This window comes from Herpailurus yagouaroundi, unplaced genomic scaffold, assembly GCF_014898765.1.
Source record: "Herpailurus yagouaroundi ecotype Mexico unplaced genomic scaffold, PumYag 28, whole genome shotgun sequence".
Classification (NCBI taxonomy): Eukaryota; Metazoa; Chordata; class Mammalia; order Carnivora; family Felidae; genus Herpailurus; species Herpailurus yagouaroundi.
Window position 1 is genome coordinate 45,116,447 of NW_024412376.1, and position 22,908 is coordinate 45,139,354.

General features: G+C 36.0%; 1 pseudogene; it reads left to right on the plus strand.

Annotated features, from left to right (window-relative positions):
* Nucleotides 1–1,562: 1,562 nt before the first annotated feature.
* On the plus strand, nucleotides 1,563–2,696 carry LOC121036517 (ethanolamine kinase 1-like; annotated as a pseudogene).
* Nucleotides 2,697–22,908: the final 20,212 nt, after the last annotated feature.

The following is a 22,908-nucleotide window of genomic DNA, read 5'->3' on the forward strand; positions in this document are numbered from 1 at the left end:
AGTTTTATTCTTAATTATACTTGATGCCCTATCTGTTGTTTTAGTTTTATCATTTCAAAATTCTGGCATAGTTATAAACTCAAAAGTTTGTTATTTTGTGTATGTTATGGTCTGAATTGTGTTCCTCTAAAATTCATATGTTGATGTACTAACCTCTGGTACCTCCGAATGTTATTGTATTTGGTGATAGATTGTTAAAGAGCTAATTAAGATAAAATGAGATCATAAGATCAAATTGGAACCTGGCCCAATTTGACTGGTGTCCTCATAAGAGAAGATTAAGATACAGACAGACATGGGGTGCCTGGGTGGCTCAGTTGGTTAGGTGTCCGACTTCAGCTCAGGTCATGATCTCGCCGTTCATGAGTCCGAGGCCCATGCCAGGCTCTGTGCTGACAGCTCAGAGCCTGAAGCCTGCTTCAGATTCTGTGTCTCGCTCTCTCTCTCTGCCCCTGCCCAACCCATGTTCTCTCTCTCTTTCTCAAAAATAAACATTTAAAAAGAAATTGTAAAGACACAGACAGACAGGTACAGAGGGAAGACTTTGCGCAGAACCAGAGAAAGGCAGACACCTATAAGACAAAGAGAGAGGCCTAGAAAAAACCACCTCTGCCCATATCCTGAGTTTGGACTCCTGGCCTCCAGAACTATGAGAAAATGAATTTCCATTGTTTGAGCCACCAGTCTGTGGTAATTTTTTATGGCAGTCTCAACTAGCACAGTGAATCACTATTCGGTATGAGTCTCAATTCTCTCTGCATCTTTTTAAATCTTATTCTCTATATTGTACAATTTAATAATTAGTTTCTGGTAATAACTGTTCATTCCTAAAAACAGTATCACTGTGAAAATAATTTGTCATAATCTGATAGTAGCTCAATTGAAAACATTGAAAAAATAAGTTTTAATTGAAATTTGTTGATGCTAAAAATAATTGAATTTGTTCCACAGAGATAAATTTATGTGGATAGCTATGCAAATGTACACATATTCTGAAAGAAAAACAAAACAAACAAAACAAAAACACATAGAGAAAGAAGTATTAGACCCTACAGTGGTGGTTGAGCTTCAGAATCACTTGGGAGAGTTTTTCAAATGGGGATGCCTGGATGTAGCTCTGGAAGTTCTGGTTTAAAGGCCTGGCATATAGTCAAGTCACTGGAATTGTAAAATCTCCTCCAAGTAATTCTAATGTGCAGCCAGAATTGAGAACCACCGCTTTGTAGTAAGAAAACACTACCTGAGTTTTAATCTGGGTGAGGGAGTAGTAAAGATTTTTAAATTCTCTCTTACTCATAGAACCAATAAGGAACAAACTGAGCAGTGGAAAATAAAAAAATATCCTCAGTATCATCAGTAAAACCAGGGAAAGGCCATAACCTCAAAGCCTAAAATTTGAGGACAAAATCCTTACTCATCCTATAGAGAGGGAAGAAGGTGAACATGAATCGGCTTTGAAGCAGTGGTTTGGGGTCAAAAGTAATAAACTAAACAACTAAACAGAAGGCATCAGATGCATGGAGTCTCTCAGGAAGTCACAGGCCAGCTAGTCAGCACCCACCATGGTTTTTGGCTTTGGCACTTTCTTTACAGTGGTCTCTACTGTGGCCTGGACCATGGCTAATTATATCAGTGGGCTCCCTGGAGGTGCTTAAGTTGAACGTCATGATTCAGGGTCAGGAGGAGCAGAGCTGTCAGGAAGGTCTCTGAACCACCTTCAACACCTGTGGCCATGGTGGGAGCCACCCCCCCCCCCCACAACCTCCCCCAACCAGGAGGAGGCCTGCAGATCATTATAGATGAAATCACAAACTTACTGGCTGCTATGTGAATAATATAATGGAAGATACAATCCTAGTGACAAGCTACAACAATAAGACTGAGAGGTTAGTTGGTGAGATATGGAAATAAAGAGTTTTTGAGTATTGTAAGCTCATAGTTGCACACCACAGCTCAGTTGGACCTTCAGTAATGAGCCATGCTATTAGTTTATACCGAGAAAAACACTGTGGTGTCTGCAACTCAGCTTTTTTTCAGGCTAATAGCTCATCAGCTTGCTAAAATCTATACTATTCATGCACACAATGGTTGAATTCCCAAATGTAATCAGTGGCTACAGATGGGAAGATATTTCTCTCCCATTCCCACAGCATTTGCAGATAGAGACATTAAGAAAATGTTCTGAAGTAATATACGAAACCCTCAGGTTCTTCAGGAGGCGATGACATTCAAGAAGATTCTTTCCAACCTGGGATTACCAGTTAGTTGTGCTTTGCCGTAATGTCCTCTTGTGGAAGAATAGAATTTATGGTGAGAAACAAGCTGTCATACAGTTCATTGATTCTAAAATTCTTGGCATAACTACCTGTTACATGATATTAGAAATCATTTCAGTGAATGTGTATGTCCGAGTGGTGTAGACTATATTCTCTATCCAGATGGGAAACTCCAGGGCCAGTGACTACATTCTTACCTTGAAGCCTACAAAGAATATAAGGACTTTAGAGACAGAAGTTACGCAAAAGGAGGTAAAAATAGTCAAGTCAGTTTGCACTGGCTTCTCTTATCTTTGGGGATTGTGGGCTCTGATTAAAGCCAAATACTCCACTGTTGAGTTTGATTTCCCTGAGTATGCAATTGTTCGTTTTAACAAAGACTTCAAAATGAAGCCTGCAGTTACTGTATTAAGTGCTTAAGAGATTTAATTATTTGTAGGCACTGAGCAATCCTTGTATGTCTCTTCTTAAGAAATTCTGAAAAGCCAATATTAATTAGAATTCTGTTATTTAATCTTGCTTGACAAATTGTGCCCCTGTACAATCAATCTTTTTATTGTTTAAATAGATTGAATGATGTCAAGAAATCTGCCTGTTGCTTTCACTATGTGGAGGCCTAGAAATATGTTGAATTTGCAAAAAGCTATGAAGATGTCTGTTTAATCCTTTCTTTGATAATGTAATCTATGTTATATGTGGATGGTTATAAATTTAACAGGATTCTGTGACTTTCATCTGTTTTATCTGTTTGTTGAATGTAAGTAATGAGAATGTTCTAGAATAAAGTTAAGTTTTACTTTAATTAGATTAATTTTAGTAAACATTCTAGGTACTCAGTGTAAACATTGTAATCTTAATGCACTGTAAGTAAAATGGATTATTTATTCTTTTCTTTTTTTTTTTTTAAAGTAAGCTCTACACCCAACGTGGGGCTTGAAATCATGACCCTGAGATCAAGAGTCACATGTTCTACCTACTGAACCACCCAGGCACACCATGAATCATTTAGTCTTTAAATGTCAGTCTCTTGCATAGATAATTTGGAATGCTGACATTAAAAATGTATGTTTAGAAGGGTGAAATACATTTACCTTCTATGTGGGTGGTACCTCTTTTTGAATTGAATATTGAAAAGCAATTCTTGAGGGGCGCCTGGGTGGCGCAGTCGGTTAAGCGTCCGACTTCAGCCAGGTCACGATCTTGCGGTCCGTGAGTTCGAGCCCCGCTTCAGGCTCTGGGCTGATGGCTCGGAGCCTGGAGCCTGTTTCCGATTCTGTGTCTCCCTCTCTCTCTGCTCCTCCCCCGTTCATGCTCTGTCTCTCTCTGTCCCAAAAAAAATAAATAAACGTTGAAAAAAAAAATTAAAAAAAGAAAAGCAATTCTTTTGGGGAAATCTATTTTAGAATTAAGTTTCCCTTTCCCTGCAGAGTCTGGCAGTAGAAATATTAACATTTGCCATATGATTCTGGAATAGAAATGATTATTTAATGTTATCAAAATTACATTGATGTTTCCATAGGCTATATATGGTCAGTTTCAGGTGTTTTTTTTTTATTTTTTAAATTAATTAATTTATTTACTTGAGAGAGAGCGAGCACACAAGGGGCAGAGGAAAAGAGAGAGAGAGAAGGAGAGGGAGAGGGAGAGTGGGAGAGAGAGAGAGAGAGAGAGAGGGAGGGAGAACCTTAAGCAGGCTCCACACCCACCACAGAGCCCGACTTGGGGCTCTGGCTCACAACCTGAGCTGAAATCCAGAGTCAAACACATCCAGAGTCAAAAACAGACCGAGCTACCCAGATGCCCCTGTCAGTTTCAGTTTTTGAAATTTTATTGTCAAATTGTTTCTAATAAAAAATGTTTTATAACCAAGATATTCTAGGTTTTGTTTGTTATTAAGTAGTAATACTTATTGCTAATTTTCTAAACAAATGTAGCAAGTTTACCATACTTGGGGACAAATCGATATCATTTAGATGATTCATTTTTACCTCCCTCACTTCATTCCTTACATTTTGGTCTCATGTTTTATTTTGGTTCCATATTCAATGACTACTTGCTACATTACATTAAGAGAAATATGTTGAAGTGTCTAAAAAAATTTAATAAGGAACAATTAGGACACTGATGTTGTACACGTAAATATGATCTAACAAAGTGTGAAATAAATACTTATGGTATAAGGCTTCTGTTTTGTTTCTTTGGGCTTGTATTTTTTATTTTGTTTGGGGATGAGGGGAAGGCCATTAGTATATGGAAGGAATTAAATCTCTAGGATAGATAAGTAGACATCAAGTTTCAGAAATTGCTGTGTAGAGTTTCATAGTCCTACTTTACTTTGAAAATGAGTCTGACACGCTTTGTGTTTTAGTCATATGAGTGCCTCTACGCAAAGTTGGCTTAATGGATCCGGATATTCAAAATATGCAGCTACAAATTCTCTGAGAAATTATATAGAACTTTGGTATGTGATTCCAGATGATATACATTCTCAGACAAGTGTTTCAAAATACTTGGATTATTTCAAGGCATTTAAAGCTAATAATGTAAGTAGAAACAGCTAAGTGCCATTTTAAATGGCAAATTCTAATTATGTAAATAGAATCTTAAAATCTGTATCTATAACTGTATTAGAACAAGATTTTTTTCCACCTCCCCAATGTTATAAACATTCCCTTTTATTTTTATAAACCATATTACTACAGAGTCAATAGAAATTTATCTAGTTAATTAAATGAGTATAAACAATTAAACAATTTTTATAGTTGTAGAATGAACCTGAAAATGTGTTTTTGGTGGAATCTTCATCTATTGGTAGAATATTTTTATAGAGCCATAAAGAATTTGTAACACTCTTGATTTTTTGCTTACCAATCTCTTAAAGTACGACAGTGTATACCTTGGAGAACTGGGGGAGGGGGTGATCATTTTTCTACCTTACTCCATAATGTTATTTCAAATCATTTTGAGTAGAGATTCACTGAGCCATTTCTGGTAGCCTGGGCACAATTGCCAGCTGTGGTGCTGTTGTAGGCTTTTTCAGAGGGATTTATGTAAAGGTGAATCTAATAGGGAATAATAGCTCTCATGTTAGCCCAGGGAATATGCATGGATGTTAAGAACAAAGTGTGATGTTTAAGATATTGTCCCCACTCTTTGGTGAGATTTTGTGTCTTTTTAGTGCTAAGATGCTCATACTTTCTGTACAGGTCAGCAGTATGTTCATATTGTTTCTCTTTATATTGATCATTTTAGCATTTCTTTAAAAACCTAAATCTCAACGGTGTTGTTAAAATATTCCTCTAATTTGTACCGTGGCTTCCTGAGATGTCTGTTGTCTTTTTATGCTAAGCTGGAGAGCTTGAATGCTTTACCTAGTAACTGGTGGTAGGCCCAATTTGTAATATGAAAAGCGTGTTAGAAGTAGTACACGAATACATATTTAGCAAGCCAAATTCAATCTTGTTCCCCTTTTTCCTTATATCCTTATACAATTTTATCTGATGGTGCTATTTGATTTTTTTCCCCTTACAATCCCATACTTTTCTGGAAATCAAAGAGATATGGTTGCAAATGCTCATCTGAAATATGAACACAAAACTCATCAACCAGATCTTCCTCAGATGTATATAAAGGAGTATAAATAAAAATTCACAAATTACTGTAAAATTTATCTCATATATATATGTGTGTGTGTGTATTGCTTTGCATTCTCTTTCCTATTAGAAATCTATCTGTCAGAAAATGATCCAGCTCTTTGGTTGTGAACTAGAAACAGCCAACAGTTCTGGCTACATAGTGGGATAACAGAGGAAGTGGAAATAAGGTTTATCAGTTTTTATATTAATGTTAGTACTTATTTATATAGTCTTTCAGGTGCCCAATATGGTATTTCTTCTTGAGTTGGCCATTCATTTTTGTGAGGTTAGATTCTAGAAGCAATCAATTAACACACTGTTATATTAATAGAGCTCCATTCATTGAGTTGAGTCTAAGCTAAAATAAATTTAAAATATAATCTAATGACTGCAAACTGAAGTATTACTCTTTCTTATTTCCTTTTTCTACCAAAAGAAAAAAAAAAAGGAAAAGTCTTGAATTGCACATATCTCAGTGTGAATCTAAACCCCACGTACATAAAAGATATGATAATAATAACTCTCAGCTCAACTTAAGCATATCTCATTGGCTTCTCTAAATAAAATTGTTCATCAGGGAATTGTAAAAGATAGAAAAGACGTGAGTGATCTCTTAGTTACTCAGAGGGATATTTATCTTAACTTCATTTTAACTTCGTAAATATATGTTAATAAACCTTCCAGATTTAAAGAAAAGAACATTGTCTGAAAGGTTAGAAACCTCAACTTTTAAAATTATACAGATATTTATTTTAGACTAGCCACAGACTTCAGCATGATTTTGAGAATTCCTTACTTGGTAATACAAATAAAAATATTATCTAATAGTTTGATTTCCTGCCTTAAATTTCTTTTAATGAGCATTTTTACTGCAGTGCAAAGTGATATAGGCTTAAGTTTTTAATATTAATCAGTCATTCAGTTGACAGAGAAAGTTAACAATGTTTTTACACTAGGAGGAGAGTTTTGTTATTGGCAGCAATTTGTGTTACTTTAGAGAAAAGAAGGCAAGTGCTGGTAATTATTATGCACAGAGGAAAAAAGATTTACAAGTATGTAGTAAAGCAGCTTTATCTTTATTTCACAATGGATTTGCTCTGATTTTTCTTCTTTAACCCATTAGATTTTAGCATGTCCTTTGGGGACACATTAAGTCAATATGTTTTGTCTGTTTTGTAAGTTTGTTTTTTTTTTTAAAGAAGACATTAGTTATATTGAACCATTTTTTTCTCTTTTTATTTCCGATTGCATTCCACCTCTATCATTACAGTGTTATGCCTTGGGTTTTAAACCTTTGGACAGAAAAGTATATCCATTATTTTAAATTATTTTTTCCCTTTCTTTGAAGCTCAGTCTATAAATGTGTTACTAAAAAATAATTACTTCGATTAGCATTACTTAAATACTTGAAAACTGAAAATGATAGCATATATTATAAAATAAATTAGATTTTTCTGAACAGGTATTTTTACACTAAAAAAATTCTTTTCTGGGTCATAATATGAAAGGGATAAAAGATGTGTACCATGTGGATAGAAAAAGGAGATAATGGACATGGAAAATATTCTTTTGTGTTAGGGACTATCATGTCTGTGTTCAGTATAAATCCTATGGTTTTCTAGTTATGAAAAACTTGCTCTCTAAAATATTTATCTAAAATAGTAGTTCCTAAATGTAGGCATGTTTTGTTTACATCTTACCTATTACTGGTGTGATGAATATCATCAATCACTTTAATAAAACACTGATAAGATGTTTTAAGTTAATAACTAATATAAACTATGGGTTTTTTTGTTTGTTTTTTTAAATATATGAAATTTATTGTCAAATTGGTTTCCATACAACACCCAGTGCTCATCCCAAAAGATGCCCTCTTCAATACCCATCACCCACCCTCCCCTCCCTCCCACCCCCCATCAGCCCTCAGTTTATTCTCAGTTTTTAAGAGTCTCTTTCGCTTTGGCTCTCTCCCACTAAACTATGGGTTTGCGGTGGTAGTGGTGTGTCAGTGTAGGCTCATCAATTGCAATAAATATGCCACTCTGGTAGAGAATGTTGATCATGAAGGAGCTATGTGGGTGGGAGAGCAGGGGATACAGAGAAATCCCTGTCTTTTCCTCTCAATTTTGCTATGAACTTAAAACTAATCTAAAAAATAAAGTCTTTTTTAAAATAAAAAATATGACATCTTATATAGGAACTGATTAGTGAGGAGTAAGAAAAAGGTGACTGATTAGAGTTGTGGGTGGTCCTGTTAGTTACATTTCAAAAGGAACTTTCAAAGACAAGTTGAAACCTATTGTATCTAAATAAGCTACGTTCTGCGACCTGGAAAAGATCCCATAAAAGGGTGAAGAGACAACCGTGCTTACTGCCATTATTGTGCTTGTAGTGTGCTGTTATTTACATGTAGATAGTGACACAGTGAATTTTTTGTTGTTGTTCAATAATCTGAAATCATTCCCTGCACTCATCTGGACTGAAATAACCATAAATGGTTGGAATCTGCAAAGAGGGAAACGTTTTTTACTCTGCTGGATTTAGGAGCCTTTATACATCTAGGTCAGTTTCCATGAAATGAAGTATTTGAAGTTTGGGGGCCCTGGGTGGCTCAGTCAGTTAAGCTTCTGACTTTGGCTTAGGTCATGAACTCACAGTTCATGAGTCCAAGCCCTGCATTGGGATCTGTGCTGAGAGCTCAGAGCCTGGAGCCTGCTTCAGATTTGTGTCTTCCTCTCTCTCTCTCTCTCCCTCTCTGTCCCTCTCCTTCTTGTGCTCTCTCTGGAAAGTAAATAAATAAACATTTAAAAAATATTTTTTAATTTAAAATATATCATTAGTATAAGGAAGAAGACATAACATTATACCATGTGCCTAAATGATAATTTCTTTATGTAGGTTTAAGAGAAAAAGATAAACTAAATAATTGTCATTGTATTAACTATATCTTGGATTGGGAAATTGTGGCATAAAGCTTAAACCGTGTGTATCAAATGTGAACTATGGTAGTATAATGCTGCATTGTGTGTACTGTAGGTGCTATGAATAGTCTCAGCACTGAAAATACAGTAATGCCTCTCAAGTGAATGCAACTTTTGATGGAGGCATTTTGATATGCCTCAGAAAGTCTAAGAATTTGTTACTCTGTTTGACAATATACTTCCTATTTTTGTTGTATATTTATGCGTTCAAAATTTAATTTCTATTCTATGTACTGCTATTAACTTAAGTAAAATTTGTCCTGTGATGTTTTGCTTTACTTCTGTTTAATAAGGCCTTTCACCAATGATTTAAGGAAGGTATACATCTTCTTTAAAAGATTCTATTCCCTGGGCGCCTGGGTGGCTCAGTTGGTTGAGCGTCCGATTTCAGCTCGGATCATGATCTCACAGTTCGTGAGTTTGAGCCTCGCGTTGGGCTCTCTGCTGACAGCTCAGATCCTGGAGCCTGATTCAGATTCTGTGTCTCCCTCTCTCTCTGCCCCATTCTCACTCATGCTCTGTCTCTCTCTGTCTTAAATAAAACATTAAAAAAAAAAAGATTCTATTCTGGAAATAAAAATTGGTTGTAACAGTCAAGGTGGATTCTAACTGTAAAAGAAAAACAAGATAATTTAACAGATTAACAAATTTTGGGGAGCGCCTGGGTGGCTCAGTCGGTTGAGCATCCAACTTTGGCTCAGGTCATGATCTCACAGTTCGTGAGTTTGAGCCCCGCGGGCTCTGTGCTGATGGCTTGGAGCCTGGAGCCTGCTTCAGATTCTATGTCCCCCTCTCTCTCTGCCCCTCTGCCGCTCACACTCTGACTCTCTCTCTCAAAAATAAATAAACATTAAAAAAATTAACATATTAACAAATTTTAAAAAGAAAAAAACACATGAACATTTCAATAGGTTAAAAAAATGCACTTGACAAATTTATGACCAAAAAAAAAAAAAAAAAAGAAAGAAAGAAAAGAAAAGAAACTTTTCGGTTCAAGAAACGGGAGCCTGGGTGGCTCAGTTGGTTAAGCATCTGACTTCAGCTCAGGTCATGATCTTATGGTCTGTGAGCTCTAGAGCCACATCAAGCTCTTGCTGACAGCTTGGAACCTGGAGCCTGTTTCAGATACTGTGTCTCCCTGTCTTTCTACCCCTTCCTCACTTATGCTCTGTCTCTGTCTCTCTCAAAAATAAATAAACATCTTTTAAAAAGTATTTTTTAAAAAAAGAAACCTTTCAGCAAACTTAGAATAAAACATTTTCCTTAGTTTGGAAAAGATTATCTATAGAAAACCAATAGCTAACATCATACTTGATAGTGAGATATTGAATAATTTCTTCCTGAGATAGAAACAGGGCAAGAATGCCCATTTTCTTCTACCTCCACTTAACATTGCCCTAATTCTTCCAACAAGGCAAGAAAAAGACAAAAATTCATGAAAATAAGAAAAGAAAGAAAGAAAGAAAGAAAGAAAGAAAGAAAGAAAGAAAGAAAGAGTGGGGGAAGAGAAGGAGAGAGAGAGGGAGGAGGAGGGAGGGAGGAAGCACAGAAGAAGGAAGAAGGAAGGAAGGAAGGTAGGAAAGAAGGAAGGAAGGAGGAAAGGAGGGAGGGAGGCAGGGAGGGAGGAAGGGAGGAAGGTGTAAACCCGTCTATTTTCAGGTTACTTAATTGCTTACATAAAAAATTATAGGGAATATAAGAAATAACTAAAATTAATAAGAGAATTTAGCACAGCACAAGATACAAAGGTAATTTACAAAAGTCAGCAAAACTTTTAGGTTGAAGAGCTTATATCTGAAGAGCAATACAGAACTATCAGAATACACACATACAGAGATACGCTTAAATTTTTTACTAAAGTATAGTTGACACAACGTTACATTAGTTTCAGGTGTACAACATAGTGCTTTAGACAGGTCTTTCTGTTATGCTATGTTCACCACAAATGTGGTTATAGATGTCACCATACAACACTATTACAATATCATTGACTGTACTTCCTATGCTGTACCTATTTATCTATGCATAAAAATAGAATAAAAGTATCATGGCAATGTTAAATTGCTGCAGAAGTTTCTAAATGCATAATCTAATTTCTGTACTTAACTCATTGCTCCCTGGTAAACCCAGAGTTATCAGATCAGTACTAGTTATAAATAAAAGTCCTGCTACTGCTAACATTCGGACTTTTCCCGAATCCCGTTCCTCCAACTATTACTTTTAAGTATTATTTGAGTTTTTCTTTTTTTTCCTACCAACTTGCATTCTCTCTTCTTACTAGTTTGGTCTTATATTAAATTTATCCATGTCAGTCGCATATAATCTGAGCGGTAAAGAGCATTTAACTCCACTTACCTCCATTATTCTATAAAAAATGTAATTGGACTTTTAAAAGTCTAAAGGTGAATAAATAGAAATTGTTATTATTCTTACACCACTGAAATGGCCAAAAACCACGGTATGAGCTGGTAATTTCTCTCTGGTATATTATAACAACCTTTATATTGTTATTATTGAAAGGAACAATCCAAATGACAGCCCTGCCTTAGTTTAAAGCTAGGTTCTCTTTTCTGCTTATTATGGATCTTTGATAAGAAATACAATTGCTGAGAAGTCTGTTTTGCTTGCTGTTTGCTACGAGCATTGTGAGGCCTTTCCTGAATGTAACCCACTGTGTAGTAGAATGGGTTGTAAACCTTCCTAAATGTAGTCTGATAGGTAATGGAATGAGTAATTGTACATAAACTAACCGGCATTTCTCGCTTCTGTAAACTTGCTTGCTTAGCACATTCCTCACCTACCCTACCCTCTTCCCCCTTCCCCCTTTTTCCTCCCGCCACAAGTAACGGACAAAGCCTTCCCGCCAAAGGACAGACAAAGGACGCCCAATCAGAGAACAACAAATGTCCTTACTTTAAAATCAACTAATCAGGCCCCTTATAATTTGAAACCTCCCCTGTGCTGTTTGTCTCTGTCTATAAAAATGCTGTACCAACCCTGATCGAGGCCTCTGCGTCACGGGCGACGAGTGCGCAGGGGACCAGGTTCGAACCTGCAATAAACGACCCTTGCCGCTTGGCTTTGACTTACGACTCTGGTGGACTTTTGTGGGAGGTTTTGGAACTTCGGGCATTACAATTATTATATAAAAATTCACATTATATTCACATATGAATAATTACAGATTATTAACTCAGCTTGAGTTTTGAGATACAATGAACAGTTAAGGAAAATTGACAGATGAGGTGAGATAAGGTAGGTGGTTCAGACTGCAATTGCTTAGAGACATAATTAGATGTCACCTCTCAGAAATATATACAATAAATATTTTTTTCTTTAGAGTTTTGAAAGTACACTTCAAAAATTAGCCTTCTGATCTCTATTCCTAATCCTCATTTACCTACATGATGACCACTGAAACAGGAAATAGAATCCTATCCTATAGGTAAGTTATTCTACATTAAAGATCTCAATAAATTGCACTCCACAATTTTCCATAGAATGCTAAGTAGCATGTGTACATCTATCATAACCATACATGACTAACATGGTTCTTCTATTCTACTGGTTGATGTATTGTATTTTGTACTCTGCATTTTGGCTCTGTTTAAGTGATGTACATTTCCTGCTGATTTCTGGTTAAAGGAAACCATAGCTACCCTTTGGATTTTTCTGAATCACTGTTTTCATTTCCTTATCCTGCAAATTGCAGTTCTCTAGAGTTCATGAAAGTCTTAGTTCTCCTGAGAACCTTAGATTTCAGGGACAGAGGTTCACCCCATTGGCTGGACAGGAGGTGAAAAGATTGTCTCAACCCAAATAGAGTCTCACTGAATCCAAGTAGAGTTTTCCCCTCATAAACAGGAAATTCATGCTTGCTCTCCCTGGCTTTGTTTCTTTCTGAGCTTTTTATCTAGAAAAAACTTCTTGTGACCTACCTTATTAAACCCAAATGGGATCAGGACTCTGTGCTTTGATCAAAAGAAGAATTCAATAAATATTTATTGAATAGAGCCTATTCACAGAATTGTCTTAGAAGTTCCAACTTTTCAACTAGGTGAAGATTCCAACACTTGAGAAATAATTGCTGAAAACTTTCAAAAGAAAAGAAAATACCAAACCCAAATTCTGTATTAAATTTTTTTAATATTTCATAATATTGCATACCTAAGTGTCTTGCTGCTTAAGAGTACCACAGTCTCCCAAGAAATAGGTGGGCCAAATAAGATGACCTGATTATCATCAGTTCTTTCATCCCTATAGTTTATGATTATAAATATTCACCACTTAAATTTAGCATACATTATTACCTCTTTCAATTCTAATCATGAATAAATATATTTCAAATGTACCATGGGATATAGGACAGATTTAAATATCACACACACACACACACTCATACACATACAATTTTACATTGCACTCTATTCCTCTACTTTCAAATTTTTGGTGTTGGGGCACCTGAGTAGCTCAGTCAGTTGGGCGTCCGACTTTGGCCTGGGTCATGATCTCACGGTTCGTGGGTTTCAGCCCCGCACTGGGCTCTGTGCCAACAGCTCAGAGCCTGGAGCCTGCTTTGAATTCTGTGTCTCCCTCTCTCTCTGCCCCTTCCCTACTCATACTCTGTGTCTCTCTGTCTCTCAAAAATAAATAAACATTGAAAAAAATTTACTTTCTTAGTTAGAGATTGCTTGGTAACAATCAACAGAACTCAATGAATTATGTTTAAGCAAAAGGAAAAAATATAAGAATGTCTCACGAAACTCAGTGGTAGGAGATACAAACAAGTCTCACAAAGAGCTGGAACCAGGGACTGAATGTCAATAAATGAGGTCATTTGCTCCCTCTCTTCTGGGGTCACAGAGCACTCAGTTTCTACTGACCCTCCATATATGCTAAATTTCTCCCTTCTCCTTCTACCTCCCTCTCTCTCTGTCTCTGTCTCTCTCTGTCTGTCCCTTCCCTTTGCTTTCTCCAGTTTAGTGTACACATGATTGTCCCAGGCCTAGCTGGAAATAGTTTCTCTAATTAAAATCCAACAGAAATTAACTAAAGTCCTTGGATTCCAATCCCTAGGAAAGAAAACTTTACTGGCCTACTTTGAACTAGATTTCCATACATGTTTCAATCAGCTGCTGCCAGTGTAGGTGAATTCACATTTCCTATGACGATGGGGATGTGCATAGGTCATCTAGAAGGTGTTATTATGTTGATTTAAAAAGAGCCCTATTAGTAATATAGATATAAACCTACAAAAATGTGTGTCCTTTCCCTCTCCGTGATTACTAACACTGAATCCAGTATATTGTACCTTCTTGACTACTTGCCCAAGTACTGATTATTGACTTTTTTAGAAACTACGTGAAGAATCCTGGGTGGGGGGAAACTCAGTGGCCTTGGATGAATATAGGATGATACAGGAAAAGTCCAGTTACCTGAGGCAGTTCCTCAGAACTGGACAGTTCCTCAGTCCAGTTCCTGAGTAAGGAAGCTCAGTATTCTATCTGACCCTCCTCCTGGCCCTAGGAACACATCTCTCAATGATGAGACACAAGCAGAATACGTATACAACCCTTCCTCGCTTTTGCCATCTTTCTGCCTCCTAACTTTGCCTTGCCTAGTAAGCAACTCCTGGTATTAAGGAAATACAAATTCTCCTTTTCACAAGCCAGCAGAGACAGATATGTTAGTGTGTAAAAATTGTTTGGTGAGTAAAAATTAAATTTGGCCTAATCCGAGGCAGAGAGTGGAAGAACTGACAGTGTCAGCATATGTCTTGTTTTACGTATTCATGGAGACTGCAGGTGGCTGTCTGACCTTGAAAAAGAAAGCTCTTATGGGGCGCCTGGGTGGCTCAGTCGGTTAAGCGTCCAACTTCAGCTGAGGTCACGATCTCACGGTCCATGAGTTCGAGCCCCGCGTCGAGCTCTGGGCTGATGGCTCAGAGCCTGGAGCCTGCTTCCGATTCTGTGTCTCCCTCTCTCTCTGCCCCTCCCCGTTCATGCTCTGTCTCTCTCTGTCTCAAAAATAAATAAAAACATTAAAAAAAATTTTTTTTTAAGAAAAAGAAAGCTCTGTTTCAGTCTTGTTATTATTGTTTGTTTTCTCAGAGACTAAGTTTCTTCATTGATAAATGATGGTAATTACAATCATAACTACCTCCTAGTGCTGCTGCAAAATTTTAGAACAGTCCCTAAGACATGGTTAGCACTTATTAAATGTTAGCTATTATGATCTTTGCCACAGATAAAGTAGTACTGAAAAAAAATCCATATCCTTAAATACTTACATTAATAATCAACAAAGAATAAAAAATAAACAAATTAAGCATTAAACTCAAAATTTTAGAAAAAGAGTAAAATTAACTTAACAAAAGAACAGAAAGTAGAAAGTCAACGACAGGAAACATAGAAAAAGGTGGTGCTAATAATTATATGTGAGCACTGATTTCTCGGTAAAGGCGCTAATAAAATAGGTAAACTATTAGATGACCTAATGAAGAAAAGGGGGCACATAAAAGCACAAATTTAAAAAGACAAAGATATATAAAACCACAGATATCAACAAAATTACAAAAGTATTGAAAGATTTTTTTCTCAATTCTAAGAAAATAAATTTGAAAACCTGCATGCATGACTATTTTCTGGGAAAATATGAATTACCAAGAGTAATTCTAGAAAGATAAAAAATTTAAACAAACAGATTGCCATTAGAAATAGAGAAAAGTATCAAAGAGCAAACTTCCCCCCCAAATAAAGCAGTATGATTAAATAATTTCACAGTGACATTTTACCAGATGTTTAAAAATTAAAATCCCAATGTTCTTGAACTGTTCCAGAGCATGAAAAAAAGATGCGTTTTAGATTATTTTTATAAAACTACAATAAAAATGTTACTAAAAACCATCATGATCACATAAGAAAACTATAGACTACACTCACCTATGACTATTGAAGCAAACTTCTAAATAAAATACTAGCAAATATATTCCATCAGGAATTTAAGGATGAAGATTCACTGTAAGAAAAATTTGTAACTCATAATAATTGACCAAAAGAGAAAAATCATAATATCATTCCAATAGATGCTGAAAAGGACTTGATAAATTCAATATCCATTCTTGTTAAAAATATATATATATACACACATATACACAGATTTTAAAATTGGAACAAATGTAAACTTCCTAAACATGTTCAATGGAGAAGGTAGAAAAGTATCCAGTTAGGAACAACACAAAGATTCTCACTGTCACCAATAGTGTATGACAATGCAATACATAAGAAAAGGATAAAATCAGCATAAAAATTGGAGAGAAAACAGATAAAAACATTGGTTTTGTAGCTAATATAATTGTACACCTAGAAAATTCCAGAGATTCCTTAAGAAAATTATTCCAAATAATAAGACAATTTGGTACAATGATGGAGGAAAAAATTAATATATGAAACTCAACGTCCTACATGTAATAAAGAGCCACCAGTTATAAGTTATAAAATAGATTAAAATGCCCCATATTCAATAACAACAGCACAACAACAACAGAAATACTTAAGGAAATAGCTAACAAGGAAATACAAAACCTATATGAAGAAAACTTCATAATGTGAAAGACTAAAAAAAAAAAAAAGGAAAAAGGAAACAAGTGGAAAGAAGAATTAATAAAAGTCAAATCATGTTCCTGTGTCATAGAGTCTACCGTCATGTAATAATATGAAGGCTCCCTAAATTAATACTTAAACACAGTCTCAATAAGAATTAGGATCATGATTCCTTTGGAAAGTGAGCAAGGTATTTATGCTCTTCATATAAAAACAAACAAGGACAACCAAATATTGAAATGCATTATAACCCTATGATACGTATCCACAATAATGGTGCTATGATGGAAACAGTGCAGTAACATAAAATGGCAATGCAAGCTTTGACAGAGGAAGAGACCTCAAGTTTCAGCTATAGATCCAAATGTATAAGGAAGTTTAGGATGTGCTAAAAGTGGCCTCCTAAATCAGTGGGCTATTCAACAAATGGTGTTTGGATAACTGAGTTGCCATCTAGAAAAAAAATATATTAACTTGGATTTCTATTTCACATACATTACCCAAATAAATGCCAGACTGATGAAAGATGTAAGTTAATAAAATATGGAACCATAAAACATGAGGAACAAATGGGAAAATTTTTTAACCTCAGAATGGGAAGGGTATGCCACAAACCCCCAGAAGCCATTTAAAAAATATATTCAATTCAAGGGCATAAAAATCAATCATTTTCTGCTTAGGGGAAAAAAACACAGAACAGTAAAAAAAAATAAATAAACATGGAAAACAAGCTTAGAAAACAAATTCATATACAGCCATCCTAAGACCTTCTACTCATCAAAGGAAAATGGCTAACATCCAATAGAAAAAATGGTCATAATACATGAAAAAAACCATCCTCAGAAACAGATTTACAAATGAACATTAAGTATATGAAAGGATCTTTCATTTCACCCCTAATGGGAGAAACTTAAACTACACTGAAATTTGTACATCATGGATTTCAGCCTCTGGAAAAGGAGAGTGTATAAATTGGATACTGACATTTTAAAAATAGAGTTTGCATAGAATATCCTTTTGTGCTCTCTTTATTTTGTACCATATATATATATATATATAGAACCTATTTAAAACTAAGTGAAATTAATTTTTAAAACATAAGAAAAAATACTTAGTACAGAGTCACATAAGTACATGTGGAGAATACAAAATAATGCCAATATTCATAAGTGCACACATACGTGGTAAACGTCTAAAAAATGTGTACCAGCTTCAGAATGGTGTTACCTCCTTACAGAGAGAGCAGGAGAAGATCTGAGTACAAAAGTAGAGAGGCCCTCCAATTTATGTACACGTTTTTTTAAATCTAAGGCAGATTTTATCATTGTTAATTCTGAGGGGTAAATTCATAGATACATGCTAATATTTCTCTATTTTTTTTGTATTTGAAATAGTTCATAATTCTTATAAAAAGCTATGGAAGCTTTTTAGGAAATACTACCTCAATGATAGAAAAAGTCTATCAAAGTGCTGGCAGAGAGAAAATAACATTTTCTGCAGATCATTTAAAGACAACATAATCCATTCACTCCGGTGTGTACTTTTTTTTTTTTCTTGGAAACATCTTTTATTATTTTTTCATATTTATTTTTAGTTTTTATTTTAATTCCAGTTAGTTAACATACAGAGTAATATTAGTTTCAGGTGTACAGTATAGTGATTCAGCACTTCCATACAAGGTGCTCCTCGCAGCAAATGCCCCCCCTAATCCCCATCACCTATTTCACCCATCCCCCACCCACCTCCCCTCTGGTAACCATCAGTTTGTTCTCTATACTTAAGTCTGTTTCTTGATTGGACTCTCTCTCTCTCTCGCTCGCTTACTTTTTCCCCCTTTGCTTCTTTCGTTTCCTGTATGTACTTTAAATTCAATCTGTAAACCAAATTGTATCAACGGACGTCCTATTTCATGCTTGGAGCAAGTCACTAAGCCCCTCACAGGGTTCCATTAATGTTGATACCGTTGCTGTAAAATACTGCTATGGAGACTGTCCACTACAACCCTCATGGTACCCCCCATGGGAAATTTCCTTTGGCTTTTCCATCCAGGAAGAGCTCTACTTCTTCTGAGGAGCTGCTGTGTATCATTCTTTATACATAAGAATCATCAATTATGTGTCACTTTTTCTTTTGGTTAACCTTGAAACTCTCAGTTAATTTTGAAGCCCAACTCAGCAATACTGTCTTATGATTAAGGTCCTTACTATTTTTGTCTTTGTTCCAATTTTCTATTTTCTGTCTGTTTCCAATTTTCTCCAGCCTCTGAGCTGTCAGCACAGAGCCCGTCGCAGGGATTGACCCCACAAACCATGGGATCATGACCTGAGCCGAAGTCAGACGCTCAACCCCCAAAAAATTTTTAATAGTCATGTTTGCTTGAATTAACTTATTTATGACATTTGTATGTGCCTTTTCATAAACTTTCTTCTCAAAATGAGCTTCCTCTTCCCTCCTCTCCAGGCAAATTTCTACTTATGCTTGAAAACCTTTCCTCAAACCCCCAGGCAGAACGAGAGGTCTTTTTATGGGTCCCTGTGGTTCAGTGGTCACCGGTCAGTCACAGAACTCATTCCTCTAGGTTAAGTTGTACCTTTTACAGGGATGCATCAATGACAGATCAATAAGATCTTAAGAGTTACAACACAAAAAATTTTTCATATAATATGTTTGATTTTTATCCATACTGTTTTTCCTTCCAATAAGAGCTAGACTCAATTATTACGTGTTCCCAAACTTACTGTTGAACTCTACCTTCCATGATGTGAGGATATGACTGTTAATTAGTATTTAAAAACAAATGACCCCAATTTTAACATTAAAAAATAATAAAACAGTGTTTACTGTAAGTATAATATGTGAGCAGGATCTATGCTTTACTTGGTACTGTTTTCACTTTCTCCTTACTCACTAATGTATCTCAAACACCTAGAACCACTGAATAAGCAGTCAATAACTATTTGTTGAATTAATAAGTGTTGATGTGGAAGTAGGTTAATATTTCTTAATTCATTGAATTGATACTATTTCCACAGATTTAAATACTTTCTAACTGATGACAAATTTAAAAACCTACTGCCCTTTATACACAAAATGCATAATTAGATTTACGCCTTGATGTTGAATAGTCTAATTGTGATTTACATACTTGGGTGTTTAGAAGTTAAATTCTTGGTCTAAATAACTTGGTTAAATGCTACTTGATTATTTTCATATGTGTTATCAGTATCAGTTTATTCAACCAACAAAAATTGATTGAGGCTTCATCTGAGTCTAGGGGTTGCACACCTACTAGTAAGCATCAGAGTTTAGACAGACTCTAGAATGAGCAGTTCTGGTTGTAATGCTGGCTCTGCCATTAACTCCCTCTCTAACTTTGGACAAGTTCATTAAGTTCTCTATACCTTAGATCTCTCATCTGAAAAGTGGAGATAGAAATAGAATTGATGTCTTAGAATTGTTAAAAGTTTAAATGAATGAGTTCATCTTTACAGAATCCTTAGAACAAAACCTGGCAAATAGTAGATCCTGTATAAGTGCTTGTTAAATACAACTTTGAAAATCAAAATCTCTGCCATGCGTCTAGCTTGTATCGTACGGGAGAACGAAACAGTGGGGGAAGATAATAAATGAATAAGCAAATAAATATACTTTTTTTTTTCAGGTAATGATAAACGTTACATAACAAGAAAGTAGAGAAAGGAGAGTAATAGAGCAGGACTGCAAACTGCTTTTTTAGGCTCAGTGGACAGCAATGGCCTCTGCTAAGATGGGGGGTGAATAAAGTGAAGGAGTGAGCCATGTCAGGGTTTAGGACTGTCACTCTTAAACACTGATAATATCCATTCTTTCAATGGCATTATTAGTCATGTTCTCGGTCTTACTTTTGCATAATAGAGTCTATCATTACAGAAGAAGTATTCATTATGGGCTTTATCCAAAATCTAAATATAAACATTAATTTGAAAACTCTAAAAATAATCACCCTCCTCTCAGATTTGTATTGTCTTAAAAGTCGGGTGTAAATACTGCCAATACTTCTGTTCCATAAATGCCAGAGATGTCACATTACCATAATTACATCCTGGCTGTCAGGGAACCAACCACATGGCTTCATTTTGAGGAAGTTATTTTCTTTTGAGCTTTTGAAAAAAATATATAGACCACTTTTTCCATCATTGTAGATATTTTTTTGTTTGTTTCAGAATAAATACTAGAAATAGACTTCTTCCTAAATGATAACACCCAGGAATAGTCTCATGTTTTCAACAAAAGCTTACAGATACAATACGTCTCTCGCTGGAAATGGGCAGGTGCTGTCACCATCACGTTGATTCAGTGAGGATGCTAGGGCTCCCTAGTGGTTGAAAGAATCATTTTTTAAAAGATTGCATTTTCCACCTAATTTCCAACCAGATGATTTAGCCTAAAGCAGAACAACTCCCATTCTCTCCCATTTTATTTTTCCATTTTGATAATTAATATTTAAGGGTTTTAGTAATAGGATTATAGAGTGTGGCAGAATTAGAAAGAAAAAACAGAGGGGCGCCTGGGTGGCTTAGTGGGTCAGTTGAGCATCTGACTTCTGCTCAGGTCATGATCTCATGGTTCGTGAGTTTGAGCCCTGCATTGGGCTCTGTGCTGATGGCTCAGAGCCTGGAGCTGCTTCTGATTCTATGTCTCCCTCTCTCTGTGCCCCTCCCCCGCTCATGCTCTCTCTCTCTCTCTCTCTCTCTCTCTCTCTCTCTCCCACTCTCTCTCAAAAATAGACATTAAAATTCTTTTTAAAAAAAGAAAAGAAAAAAGGGAATTTTGAGAAATAGAAAACTTTTTTATGTCCACTAAATGTTTATCCTCTAAACTAGGGCTTCTCACCCTTAGGACTACTGACATTTTGAGCTCAGCAACCCTCTGTTGTAGGAGCTGTCCTGTTCACTGTAGGATGTTTAGCAGCATCTGGGCCTTTCCACCAGATGACAGTAAGCATCCCTCCCTTCCCCTCTCTTCCCCACCCCTATGACAACCAAAAATGTCTCCACACATTGCCAAACGTCCCACTGGAGAAAGATTGTCTCTGCTTGAGAACCACTTCTCTAAACTCACCCTTGTAGCACTTTTAAATAAATTATAAGTAATTTTATTCTTTTTTTATTTTTTTTGAGAGAGAGAGGAGAGAAAGAGAGCGTGTGTGCACATGAGCAGGGAAGGAGCAGCAGGGGAGGTGGGAGAAAGAGAATCCCAAGCAGACTCCACACTGTCAGTGGGGCTGATCTCATGAACCATGAGATCATAACCTGAGTTGAAATCAGGAGTCTGACGCTCAACTGACTGAGCCTCATAGGGGCCCCATCAGTAATTTTAATTGTATATATGTTCACATGCACGCATGCACGTATCAGAATTTTGTCAGAGAATATTAGGCCAGCAGATCTGAATGAACTAAACCAGTACATCTCAAACTTTTTTCTCAAATCATAATTCCCATCTCTCCCTTCAGTAACTATATCCCCAAATTCCTGTATCCCATAGTAAATCATGAAAAGATGAGTCCAGTACAACCAATTAATAGCTGAACTCTCACCATGACTATTATTTTGATTGATTCCAATATGAAAATAAGAGAAATTATGCATGAAAGAAGCACACAAAATATTTTCGCTGGTTTTACTCTCATCAATAGCATTAACTTCTACCAGTGCCTTTAAAAAAAATGTTTTCTAAATTACTAGGTTGAAAGATTTTCATGTCATGTTCTAGGAAACTTTGATTGTGATTTGTTTATAGTGATAGTGAATCGAAAGCTAAACTATATGGGAGCTGGGAAGTAGGGAGACAAGGGCATGGACAGTCAGCCACTGAATTATACATACAAATGTGTCTTTCCAGGGAAAAGTAATAAACAAGAGCTAGAGAAGCACAATGATATATCCATAAATATTGTGTATGTTCTCTGTATTTTGTTCTCTTCTTTCCTGTGGATCATAAAATTTGTGTTGAGGAAGCCAGGTTGTGTGGTCATAATCACACTCTATAAACTAAGAGAAGTAAGTATAAGGATATGGAAAAGCATTTCAGCAGCTCTGGAGAAAAAGTCCAAAAATTTAGGGCTCTGTCCCCACCCCAAGAGGCTGGCAGACCTTATGCAAAAGAGAGGCAGCAAATTAGAATTCTACTTTTATAAAATTTGTTACTGAGTTGACCTTCTCCCCAAAGTCTCCCCCATAACTTTGCCCACTCTGTGTCTAGCCCCAGCTTGTGATTGGATCCTGCTGTTTATTTTAGCTTAAAACTTTCCAGCTTCAATTTCTTTGTTGACCTGCTTCTCTAGTCTTCAGCCTACAGTGTTGCTTCTCAGATAATAGTCCTTCTTTGAACAAGTGCTCTATTATCTCAAACAATGAGGATCCAATGAAAAAGG